Source organism: Peromyscus californicus, unplaced genomic scaffold (assembly GCF_007827085.1).
Source record: "Peromyscus californicus insignis strain IS unplaced genomic scaffold, ASM782708v3 Scaffold_17__1_contigs__length_78620276, whole genome shotgun sequence".
In the NCBI taxonomy this organism is placed as follows: Eukaryota; Metazoa; Chordata; class Mammalia; order Rodentia; family Cricetidae; genus Peromyscus; species Peromyscus californicus.
The window spans coordinates 67,011,728-67,025,678 of NW_026294469.1; the positions used below are offsets into that span (position 1 = coordinate 67,011,728).

General features: G+C 38.1%; 1 protein-coding gene across 1 annotated transcript in view; it reads right to left on the reverse strand.

Annotated features, from left to right (window-relative positions):
• The window catches only part of Slc14a2 (solute carrier family 14 member 2), a 358,539-nt gene that overhangs the window by 272,419 nt on the left and 72,169 nt on the right, over nt 1-13,951 (reverse strand). The window contains exon 2 of the mRNA XM_052742634.1: nt 269-313. The gene's annotated coding sequence lies outside the window, so the exon portion shown is untranslated. The remainder of the gene's footprint in view (nt 1-268; nt 314-13,951) is intronic.

Here is a 13,951-nt window from a genome sequence, read left to right on the forward strand (position 1 = left end):
AGTCACCACCTTAGAGTGAAAGTAATGAAAAAAGTATTGTAAGCATACGGGACCAGGAAATAAACAGGCATCCCAATCCTAATATCTGACAAAAGAGACTTCAAACCAAAAGTAATCGGAAGAGATAAAGGTCATATAATTCTGAGCAAAAGAACAATCAACCAGGGAGACATTACAATTCAAAACATACATGTACCAAACCCTGGGACACACAACTGCATCAAAAGCATACTACTGAACTCCAAGATACAGAAGAACCATAACTCACTTTTAGGTGATTTCAGTGCCACACTTTCTTCAATAGACAGGTCACCTGGACAGAAGATAACAGAGAAATATTAGAATTAAATGATATATACATCAAAAGCACCTAACAGATATCTACAGAATATTTTACATAAACACTAAAGAATACAAGTTCTACTCAACATCCCATTAAATAAAAACACTCAACAACTACATAAAAATTGAAATAACTTCATGCATTTTATTTGGCCACAATGCAATAAAGCTTCAAATCAATGGCAAAGAGACTCTTTAGAAATTACATGAATTCATGTTGATTAAATAATTTAGTATTAAAATGAATGGCGAATGGTTATAGAAGTCAAAAAAGAAAGAAAAAAAATCCTGAAAGTAAATAAAGATGAAAATACACTATACCAAATCCCTGGGACATATTAAAATGATCTTAAGAGGGAAATTTAAAGTTATAAGTGTCTATGTTAGAAAGTCATAATTGAATGAATTAATTTAAATGAATTAATTATGTTTAGAAAAATAAAAGCAAATCAAACCCAAATCTAATTGAAAGAAAGAAATAATAAAACAGATCATAAATTGAAGGAAAAAAAGCAAAACAGTGTAAAGGCCCAATGAATTTAAGATCTGGTTCTTTGAAAGGAAAAATAAAGTGTGAAAAGATAAACAAGATTGACAGACTCTTAGCCCAATTAACCAAAATAAAGAAAGGGATGACCCAAATTAATAGAATCAGGGATAAATAAGAAAACATTATAATAGATCCCAAAGATTTTCTGAATATTTGAAAGAATACTTTAAAAATTCATATGCCATTAAGCCAGAAAACCTAAAAGAAATTGATGAATTTCTAAGTTATTTCTAAATTTCTAAATTCTAATTTCTAAGTTATCTAAACCATCAAAGTTAGACTAAGAAGAGATAAATTTAAACAAACTATAAACCAATAAGAGCAAAATAGTAACAAAAATACTTCTGACTAAAACATGCCCATGTCCAGATGCATTCACAGCAGAATTCTACTAGACTTTCTTCAAAGATGACTTTTAAAATTAGACCCCCAAACTTCTATGATGCTGGTATTATTCCAAAACCAGGTAAAAACACAACAGGAAAAAAAAAAACACTACAAGACAATATCTCTCATGAACACAAGTGCAAAAATCTTCAATAAAATACTTGCAAACCAAATATAGGCATGTATCAAAAAGATAATTCACCATGATCAAATTGTCCTTATCCCAGAGGCACAGGATGTTTCAACATAAATAAATAAATAGATAAATAAATAAATAAATAAATAAATAAATCACGAAACAGACTTAAAGTAAAAAAATCACATCATTTCAATATATGCAGAAAAGACCTTTGATGACATTGGAAATGTCTTCCTAATAAAAGTCTTAGAGAGAATAGGACTGAAGGAAACATGTTTCAACATACTAAAGGTTACATATGACAAATGCATTGCAAACAACAACTTTAACAGGGAAAAAGTTAAAGCAGTCCTGTTAAAATCAGTAGCAAGACGTGGCTATCCACTCCCCTGACTCCCTTTCAATACAATATTTAAAATGCTGGCTAGAGAAATAAGACAGTGGATCTCAGTGAGCTTGAGGCCAGCCTGGGCTACAGAGTGAGTTCCAGGAAAGGCTCCAAAGCTACACAGAGAAACCCTGTCTCAAAGAGAGAGAGAGAGAGAGAGAGAGAGAGAGAGAGAGAGAGAGAGAGAGAGAGAGAGAGAGAGAGAGAGAGAGAGAAATAAAGAAATAAGACAGGAGAAAAATGAAAGGAATATAAAAATGGACAAGTGGAAGTCAAATTATCCCTATTTTCACATGATATAATGCTATACGCAAGGGATCCTCAAAATCTCACCAGAAAACTTTTAGAAATAATCAACACTTTGAACAAAGTTGCAGGATACAAAATCAATTTAAAAATATGTAGCCCTTTTAATACCAATGACAAGCATGCTTAAAAAAGATCACAGAAACATTTGAATTTACAATACCATATATATATACTTACAGGGATATGCAGGAGGAAAGAAACACAGACAGAGACAGATACAGACAGAAATTCCATGAAAGGCACAAAGCTACACAGAGAAACCCTGTCTCGAAAAACAAACAAACAAACAAACAAACAAAATAAACCTAACCAAGGAGGTTAAGGACCTCTGCAGTGGAAAATTTAAATCCCTGATGAAAGAAATTAAATAAGATGCCAGATGAATGAGAAGACCATCTGAGATCTCACGAATGGGTAGATTTGTAGTATGAAGATCACCATCCTACCAAAAGCTATTTATAGCTTCAACACAATCACAGTTAAAAATCTCCAAGACATTTTTCACAGAAATAGAAAGTAAAATCCTAAAATTCATGTGGAAGTAGAAAAGATTCTGGAGGACCACAGCAATCTTGAGCAAAAAGAGCAATGCTTGGGGTCCTGTTTTCCAGGTAGCCTCCCTGGTGATGTGAGTAGCAGTCCAGTCATCCTTGTTCCACATCTAGTATCCTGCTATGAGTGAGTACATACCATGTTTGTCTTTCCGAGTCTGGGTTACCTCACTCAGGATGATTTTTTCTAGATCCATCCATTTGCCTGCAAACCTCATGATGTCATTGTTTTTCTCTGCTGAGTAGTATTCCATTGTGTATATGTACCACATTTTGTTTATCCATTCTTCAGTTGAAGGGCATCTAGGTTGTTTGGATCGCCCAATGACAGAGAAATGGAATGAGATCTACAAGAACAGCCTGGACATGAGTGGGGGTAGTGAAGGGCGAGGGGCGAGGGAAAGAGAGCTTGGGAGAGTGGGAGATCCCAGCTGGATCAACAACAGAGAGGGAGAACAAGGAATAGGAGACCATGGTAAATGAAGACCACATGAGAATAGGAAGAAGAAAAGTGCTAGAGAGGCCCACAGAAATCCACAAAGATACCCCCACAACAGACTGCTGGCAATGATCGAGAGACAGCCCGAACTGACCTACTCTGGTGATGGGATGGCCAAACACCCTAATGGTTGTGCTAGAAACCTCATCCAACTACTGAGGGATCTGGATGCAGAGATCCATGACTAGGCCCCGGGTGGATCTCTAGGAGTCCAATTAGTGAGAATGAGGAGGGTTTATATGAGCGAGAATTGTTGAGACCAAGGTTGGATAAAGAACAGGGACAAATAGCCAAATGAATGGAAACACATGAACTATGAACCAATGGCTGAGGGGTCACCAACTGGATCAGGCCCTCTGAGTGGGTGAGGCAGTTGATTGGCCTGATCTGTTTGGGAGGCATCCAGGCAGTGGGACCGGGGGCCTATGCAGGATCACTTGGTTCGGCCTGGGAGGAGGGGACTGGACCTACCTGGACTGAGTCTACCAGGTTGATCTCAGTCTGTGGGGAAGGCTTTGCCCTGGAGGAGATAGGAATGGGGGGCAGGCTGGGGGGAAGGTGAGGGGAGTGGGAGGGGGGAGAACAAGGGAATCCATGGCTGATATGTAGAACTGAATTGTATTGCAAAATAATAAAAAAAGAGCAATGCTGAAGACTGAATTATCATGCAATATTTCAAGCTATATTACAAAGCGATAGTAAAAAAAAATAGTATGTTACTCATGTAAAACAGATATGTAGATAAATGGGACAAAATAGAGGACTTAATTATGAGTACCCATCATTAAGGCCATCTCACACTTAACAAAAATGCCAACAATACATACTGGAGGAAAGACAACATCTATGACAAATGCTTTAGGGAACTCTGCATGTCCACATGTAAAAGAATGAAATTAGACCTGTAAAACACACACACACACACACACACACACACACACACACACACACACACACAATGCCATCCATCAAAAATTGTAATGTGAAATCTGAAATGCTGAAATTGTTAGAAGTAACCACAGACAGTAGTCAACAAGTGCAATTTATTGAGAATTCATATGCCAACTTTTGTACACACAGTGTTGTGGAATACTGGTTGTTTATTCTTGTTATTATATAGTTGATGGGAAGCTCTTATGATTATATGGCTGATGGGGATCTAGCTTGAGGTTGTCCAGCAACTCAAGAGAATGCTGTAATCTACACTGTTATCCTGGGGGAAAGATCAGCATTGACAGTTCAAAATGCAATTTTGTCCAAAGGCTTATCCCTCTCATAGCCTCTAAAAGTAAAAAAAGAGTTACAAATCGTGGGCCATATGTAATGGCCATGTGTGTATATATATATATACATATATATATGTATATATATACATATATATATATATATACACACATACATACACATACATATTATTTCAAAAGAGTCACCTGAAACAGAAAAAGAGATGTCTGAGGGCTAGTAAATGTCCCTTAGTAATAGAGAGCTTGCCTTCTAGGTGCAAGGCTCTGACTTCTATCTTTAGCATCTCAAACAATAAAAAAATGGAAAATATTGGTGTCAGTTAATTTAATTAAAGTATTTGATAAGTGCCTAATATGTACCCAAAGTTTTTATGTTATTTATAGACAGTATTGGCTTAAAATACAAATATTTCAGATACTAATGTTGCTTGACTTAAATTTATTATTACCTATGGAGCATATGATTCTTACAATACATGGTAGGAAATCTCCAGATCCCAAAGTGTGAGTTAAATGTTGTAGAGAATCTGGGAGGCTGAATGGCTGTGAAATATCTTGCAGACCACATCACTTATATAGATTAATAGTGGTATAAATGCTGATTTTCCAGGAAGTCTTCTTCTGTATCTTCAGGTAGAATAAAAATCCTCCTATCCCACATCCTGTACACTACTCATTAAATTCTTCTATGAACTATCTTTTTTTTTGTAAAAAATACAAGTTCTTTTAAATCAAATTTAGTTTTAATTTCTCTTTATATCTTGTGAATCTGGTCTATGCTATTTTCAAATGTTACTTGCATTGAGTTTAAACTTTGTCTCCAGTCAGTCTGTCTCACGAAGGGCAAATATTTCATATAATTGGGTCACTGAGAGCTATATCTAAGCCACAAAGGAGAATAATGAAAGAAGATTCTGACTGACATGCAAAAGTCTTTAGGTGACTAGTTCAGAATCTAGAAGAAAGGGGATATGTCAGAGCCCATCCTGTGTCTTTGTGGCCTACTCACTTTGGGGTGACTATGGTCAAGTAACAGTGGGAAATCAATTCATCAGGTCCACCCCTTTATGACTCTTCATGTTTTAAGTGTAAAATAAGATGTTTAGGCAAGGAAATGTTTAATGTTGTCCAAACCTAGCATCCAATAGTATTTTAAATAAAAATAACTATACTATTTATTAAGCAAATGTATGCTAATCATCATTATCTAACTGCATTATACTAGAAGATGGATACAGGCCTGCCATGATTTCCTTTAACAGGGAGTTCAGTACAGTTGTTGGAGGAGATAATTCACTGCTTGTCAAGTGTAAAATACTAGCAGCTTTATTGGGAGCATTTAAGAGTAGGTTCCTGGCTTACCCTATGAAGCTACAGGTATGATTTCTTTTCAGTAGGATGACATCCTAACAATGCTCAGGAGAAATCCAGAAAACCTACAAAGGCTAAATCCTAGAAAGTACAGGTAATCAAGAAACCTCACATTTGTTAAGCAACTTTGGAGCTGACGAAATATCTTAATAAATGCTGTTCGGTTTGATCCCTGATGAAAGGTGAAGAATTATTATTACTGCTGTATAAACGGTATAGTTGGGGGTTGGAGGTGGTTAAAAAATAGAATTAAAAGTGGCAGTGAAAAAGAGCTGTTGCCATATAGTAGCCCTCTCAACCAGTTCATGTTAACTCCCTCTTGAGTATAGCCAATCTCAAAAACTACTAGATTGGCTGGCAAGATGACTCAGCAGGTAAAGGTACTTACTGCCAAGACCAATAGCCTGAGTTTGATTCCTGAAACTCAGGATGGAAGGAGAGAAGTCACTCCTGTTAAGTTGCCCTTCTACGTCCACATGTACAGTAGTGTATTCACATTCCCTAATAAATGAATAAACAAGTCAATGTAAAATAATACCAGGTGACTTCTACCTAAGCTGCTTGTCTAAAAGCTGCATATGTGTGACCACAGCAAGGGGGGCTGAGTCAGAACAGGGAAAATAAACCATTCTAAAAAGAGAAAGAGAGGAACAACTTGGGGAAGAACTTCAGAAATCTGCAAAGCAAGTCAGAGTATCTGAAAAGTGTAGAGAAAAAGATGGTCACATACTAATAAGTAAGTCAAACACAGCTTCATGTAGGCAGCTCCCTGGTGGAAGGAGAAGAAGCAGAAACTGCACCCAAAAGCTACTTCTTTCCTCCCCCCTGAGTGGTCCTGGGGATTAAACTATCAAGAGTAAGCTGCTCAATAAGAAGATCCCCCAATAAAGCCAGGACAGATATCTAAACCAACAAATGTACATTGTAATACAGAAATACAAGAAACACACACACACACACACACACACGCACACACACACACACACACACACACACACAAAGCAAGGCACAGGACTCCTCTAAATGATCATAACTTCTCAACTACTGAACTTAAAAGATAATAAAATATGTAAATTGTAAGATGAAGAATTGAAAAGTTTACTGGATAGGAAAGCCAACAGCAGAGAGGGGAGAAAATCATCAAAATGAGTAAGTCAGCAATGTGAATGGAAAAGTCAGCAATATGTAAGAAAACTCCACAAGTAAACTGAGATTTTTGCAAAGCTATTGAAATAGAAATGCTGTAAATGAAAAACTCAATGCATTAAATGAAAACCATAGTGGAAACCATCACCAGTAGACATAACCAAGTAGAACATCAATGATACAGGACAAGGGCAATGAAATAGTACATCCCAACACAAACAAACTGAGAAATAACACAAGTGTAAGTACACCATGCAAGAAGTCTGGGATACCATCAAGAAGTTAAACCCAAGTACCCATAGGATAGAAAAGTGAGACGAGAAAGGCACTAATGTCATAGAGAATCTGTTCGATACAATTATCATGGAGAACTCCACAAACCTAAAGAAGCAATTAGGCATTCAAATATGATTGCTATTCCCAGTAAAATTTTATCTTTAAATTGACATAGAAATAAGGAAACTTTGCCGGGCGGTGGTGGCGCACGCCTTTAATCCCAGCACTCGGGAGGCAGAGCCAGGTGGATCTCTATGAGTTCGAGGCCAGCCTGGGCTACCAAGTGAGTCCCAGGAAAGGCGCAAAGCTACACAGAGAAACCCTGTCTCGAAAAACCAAAAAAAAAAAAATTAAAAAAAAAAAAAGAAATAAGGAAACTTCAAGATAAGCTTAATGTAAAAACAGCTCATGACCACTAAGCCATAACTGCAGAAGATACTTAAAGATATAGAGAGGAGAAAGAAAGATAATATCAATTATGAGGGCACAGGGAAGAACAGATTTATGAGGGGAATAGATGAGCCAGGGAGTATGATGGATCAGGTCTAGCACAGTAAATCATCAATCTTTTGCTACTAATAAGAAAGGAACAAAGAATAATCCAAACAAAAGAAAAAGGAAAAAAACCAACAAAATCAAATGAATTTGTAAATATGTCTCAATAGTAACACTAAACATAAATGGCCTCAACTCACCAAAAATGAGGTACAGACAAGATTACTCTTAAAAATCTCAACCCCCTTACTTCCTAGGACCTATGTAAAGGTAGAAGGAGAGAGCCTACTATACAAAGTTGTCCTCTGACCTCCACTTGCACATCATGGTACCCCCATCATATACATATACACACTATAATGACAAATACAAAGTAATCATTTTAAAAATTAAAAAATACTCCAAATAAATAACCTAATGATGTACTTCAGGGTCTTAGAAAAAAACAAAACAAAACACATTTCAAGATAGTGGGTTAAACTTCATGAAATTGAAACTAAAAGAACAATATAGAGAATCATTCAGGAGAGCTGGCTGTTTGAAAACAAAACAAAACAAAACAAAACAAAACAATTGACAAAAGCCCTTGTCTAAAACCATAATCCAAAGTGATTATGTGAAATGAAGAGGAAACAATTACCAGAGAGAAGAGGCAGCCTACAGGATAGGAGAAATGCCTTGCCAAGAAAGGGGGTTAAAATCTAGAATACACAAAGAACTTCAAAGCCAAGCATGAAACAAATAACAACAACAAAAAACAAAATCAGACTACCCAATAAACAAATTTGCCAGTTAACTGAATAGGCAATTCTCTACAGAAAAACTATCAATGGCCAATAACTACTGAACAAGTATTTAATATTCTTAGTCACCAGAGAAATGCAAAGCGACTCCATTTCTCTCCAGTGAAAATAGCTAGCATCAAGAAAACATAAAAGGATTGCAGATGCTGCTGAGGATGTGGAGAAAGAGGAACCTTTTTAGCCTCTGGAAGGATTGGAGAGTGGTGTAGGTGGCTACTATAGAAATGAGTGTGGAGGTTCCTCAAAAGCTGAAAGTAGAAGTACCCCATGATCCCAATATTCTGTTCTTGAATATATGCCCAAAGGACTCTAATCAACATACCCGGAGATACCTGTGAATCCATGTTCTCTGTTACACTATCTCCACAGCCAGAGAATAGAACCAGTGCAGATAACCATCAACAGGTGAATGGATGATGAAAATGTAGCTCACACACACACACACACACACACACACACACACACACACACACACACTGGCATTTTGTGCAGCCATAAAGGAAAAAAAATGAAATTATGACATCTGTGGGAAAATGGATGGAACTGTAACTCATTATGCCAAGAGAAATAAAACAGACTTAGCAAATGTTTCATGTTTTCCTTCGTCTTCAGACTCTAGATTTAAATGTGTGTGTGTGTGTGTGTGTGTATGCATGTGTGAGTGTGTGTGTGTGTGTGTGTGTGTGTGTGTGTGTGTGTGTGTGTGTGACCAAACTAGAAAACTAGAAAGGAATCCCAAGTGGGAAGAGAGTTTAAAGGAAGATACAAAAGGGCAACAGAATAGATGTGAGGAGGAAACAGAGGAGGTATCTAATGGGAGAAAGGTAACCAGCCAGAATGGGCTGAGGGCATGAAGGGGCTGGGGCAATTTACAGCAAAGAATAATAAACCACATGTGTGAAACCCATTACTTTGCATATTATTTTTTTTGTTAGAAATGGTAACCTCAGACAATGTTATTCTAAGATCACCATAAAGTGAGACAGCAAGCTCACTTTATTATTTTATCTAGGCACCAAGGTCAATTCACCATCCACAACATATCAAAATCCTTCTCTCCTGAATAAAATTAATGACTTCAATGCCTTTGCCAGACATAGTTATGAATGTACCTTTATTTTTGCTATAGATACAGTGTTTTGGGAAACATGATCATATATTTGTATCCACTTTTTAAACAATATCTATTTTTTTGTGTGTAGGGGGGTAAACTCATGTAATGTAAGTTTTGCTTCTTCTAACCCTTTCCCACTGAGATGCCCTACACTTCCTGTGATGTGTGATAGCCTTTGCTACACAGGGTAGTGTCCTTGTTAGTTTAGTTGTCAACTTGACATACCTGAGAAGAGGAAACTTTACTGAAGAATGGCTTCAATTGGATTGACCTGTGGGAAAGTCCATGGGGGCATTTTGTTGGTTGCTAATTGGTATAGAAGGGTCCAACCCGCTGAGGATGATGCCATTCTTAGGCAGGTGGGCCTGGGCTCTATAAGGCAGGTAGTAAAAGGATAAATCTGGGAGCAAGCCAATAATCAGTGTTCTTCTGCGCTCTCTGCTTCAGCTCCTGTCTCCAGGCTCCAGCTTTAGTTTGCCCTGGTGGTGGACTGTGACCTGTAAGCCAAATAAATCCTTCCTTCTCCAAGTTGCTTTTGGTCAGCAGAACGTTTTATCACAGCAACAGAGAGTTAACTAGGTAATAAAATCCAAGTAGGTAAAACTGTTGGCTTGTTCTTCCTGATCTTTGGTTAGAGATCACAGACAGCTGTGAAAATATTAAATGGGATTGCCACAGTCACACAGTTAGTAAAAAGTTTTCTTTTTCTCTCCAGGCCACTCACATTTGAGGAATCAAGACTAAACTCCTATTTCCACAATTGAGAGGGCTAGAGAGTCTAGTGGAAGGCACGAGTAGATAATTAAAAGACAGCGATTTAAAAGAGAGAATCATCTTATTTGCTGTTTGAGTTTCTATTGTAAAATTTTGAAAGCCTTTTTTAAGTCAAATGGTTTCAGTTGAACCATACATTAGTCTGGTGAGGAAGGTGAGGGTGGGTTTTAATCTGTCATTTGGTGAGTGATACCGGAAGTGATCACATACAGGCCCTTAGCTTGTTAGTGGGAGGCTCTTCCCTTCTCTAGAGGTCCGTGAATGAAATGGAGTACATGTTTTGAACTCAGTCAAATCATGTGGGAAGGATTTTATTAAGAATGGGTATGAAGGTTTAAAATCACACACAGTGTGAGCAAACAGCTCTTCACTGTTAGTAAAATATGACGGATGTTGTTAATAGGGGGATGGGCTCAGATTTGAAGGTATTTTATCTAGACCTGAGATAGAGCAGCAATGTGTACCTGGAGTGAGCTTGGGTGAGGGTAATGTCTCTGAAGAGTGGTTTTGAAGCTACATCAAAGGGAAACGGTTAAGGCAAGGAGAATGGGGGCAGTTGGTTTGGAGACTGGTCCCACATGCTGGAAATATGAGAGCTGCCTTCAGACTTAGGAAAGGCCATCACACAGAAGAGAAAATAGACTCTCACTACTTTGCTTTGGAGACAGAATTAAGACCAGTGGGTGGAATTTATAAGAAGCCAGCTTTTGGCTCAATATAGGAACTGTCTTTTTAACGTGGAAAACTGCCCATTTGTGTAGATGGCAGTAAGCTGCCATTCCTGAGAGAACTTAAGTATAACCTGGAGGACATTTTGTGGAGGACGCTGGAGAACAGACACAGGTGGAAGTCTTGCTCTCCACACCTGTGGCTGCTTCATCTCCAACATGCCACCTCGACTCTTTCAGATACCAAGTTAGGCACTGGCGCAGGGTAACGATGGTGTGAAAAATTCAAGATTTGTAAAGTACACTGATTTTTTTCAGTGTTTTTGTTTTAATTTGATGATTGGCTTCTTTGGATTTTAATTTAATCAGCTTTCTGAAGACTATTGTATCTTTCCAGATTCATTTGATTGGAGTGTATATGGACCATATAGTGTATATATTCCAGGTTCTGTGAAAAATTCAGGGAGTAAAATAGACAGAGACTCTCTCCTCATAGAATTCCAACAATATCTTAAAATTGAGAGGAGGAATGATATAATAATCTATTTTTAAATTTGTCACAAGCATCAGTAACACATCAACCCCCTAATAAGATGGCATATGAAGAAATAAATTAGAATTCAGGAGAATTTATGCCCTGTATTACATACTGTGTGACGGATCACTTGCCTCTTAGCATGTTTTCTTAGAGCTGTACAAATCATTTCTAGAAGACTTTGAAGTTGGTTTGCACAAGAAGTAGAGGATGGCCATTCAAGTTCAATTCTAAATGTTAACAGTTCTATAACAGATCATAGCTTCTTCTGAAGGAGCAGTTCTCTAAATATTTTACTCCAGAGACTGGGAATAAAAGAAGCTGTCTTCAGATAACTTTCCAGTAATTCAGCTCATCTCAGTTCATCTCTTAATAGGAACCTTTAAGGCACTGCACTAAATACTCCAGAGAAGTCAGAAATAGATGAGACCTAGCCCCTGGCCTTAGGAACTTAAAGTTGACTTTGGAACCTACAAGTAAATAACTATATTCAAAGTAAAATATCCAAGTGCCTTAGGGGAGAAATATGGAGACAGAGATTGTGTTTGCTTCTGAATTTGAGATGGAAATGCAATTTCATGGACATTTTGGAGGTTGCATACACTTTCATAGTGAATGTGAGGAGCAGGATCTTCTAGGAAGACACATAAGCAAGACACAGAAATTAGAGTATATGAGGTGCCTTGGAAAAACAGCAGAGATCCTGCAGTTGGGAGGCTGAGTAGGTAGTTACAAAAAACAGTGGACCATTGAGAAAATAGAAGGTTGCATGCCCAGAGCAAGATCTCTAGTTTGATAGGTAATTGAGAATCATGAAAAGTGCTCAGCAAAGACGACATAAGGCATTTCACAGATTGGGATGTATTAGAAGTGGGAGTGGCAAGTCAGGTGTTTAGGAAGTAGAGAATATCCAACTGCGGGTAGACAAGCAACATTGCTGGATCTGACATTGTGAGGAATGAGATTCCATGAGGCTTAAACTTTGGAATAAATGTGGTAGAGAAAAGATAAGGACAAGCAAGTGTAAAGAGGATGGGGAGAACTAGGTAGAGAGAAAATAGGGAGGATTGTGCTTTAGATACTAATTTTAGGTGTCTTGAGGACTCCAGGCTAAAAGATTATGTACTTGCAGTTGCAAGCTGGTCTATTAAACTTAAGGTAAAAGTTGAAGTTGCTACCAGCAGTTTAAAGGTCACATGGGTAGAAGTCAATGTCATATGAGAAGATGAAAGCATGGGGAGGGGTAGCTCAGTTGGTAAAGTACTTGCAAGAATAGGAGGGATTTGTCTGTTTATTTTGGCTTGGCTTTTGTATATTTTTTGAGACAGGATTTCTCTGTGTAACTGTCCTGGCTGTCTGGGAACTAGCTCTGTAGACTAGGCTGGCCTTGAACTCACACAGATCCTCCTGCCTCTGCCTGTGGAGTGCTGAGATTAAAGGTATGCACCACTACCATCTGGCAAGAATGAGTTTGAACCCTAGAATTCCATGTCTTTAAAAAGGCTAGGCACAGTGATGTGCACTTGTAATCCCAGTGCAGACAAGGCAGAGACTGGTAGATCTCTGGGGTTTTCTGGCCAATTAGCCTAGCCTACATGGTAAATTAGAGGCTAGTGAGAGACCCTGTCACAACAAAGGTAGAAATCACTTGAGGAATGTCCTTGACCTCTACACATACAATCACATTTGTATATGTGCACTCTTTTCTTACATATAAGGCAATATAAAATTATTAAGAGATTAAGTACAGGGTTTATCAGGATATTTGGAGGGAATTACATGGTTTTTGAGTCATTACTACCCAAGCAGGGTGTAGAAACCAGATAATATGATCAATCAGTGGTAGAGGTCAAGGAAGGTCAGAAATGAGCAATGGATTTTGATTCTGGCAATTGCATTTGCCTTAGTGACTTACAGAAAGCAACATTGATACCAAGTAGAAGAGGGAGCCAGGCTACATTGGGTGGTTTGAGCAGAGGAGGAAGTTGTTGAGCCATATTTTAAGGGTGACATGAAGTGATCCAGTACTCTGAGAGGACAGAAGGTTAACAACATGCTTTAGTAAGGCAGGAGAGACAAGAATCTAATTCCAGAAGTGGGTAGAATGTGAGGAGGCTGAAAGTATGAACAAGAGCAAAGAAACAGAACTCTTGCTGTCAGAGTCTTCTATGAACACACAGAGATCAAGGATCTGCAGCCTAGGTGTCTCCATACTCCTTGAACAGGTTGTCATCCTCTCTCCCACTAAAGCTGTGTTTTGGCTCACATAGTCACCTCCTCTCATCCCACCTCCAGAGAGAGCTTTCTTAGCATGCCCCAGCTGGCAATGCTCCCTCTTTTTCTGAACTCCTCTTGCTCCA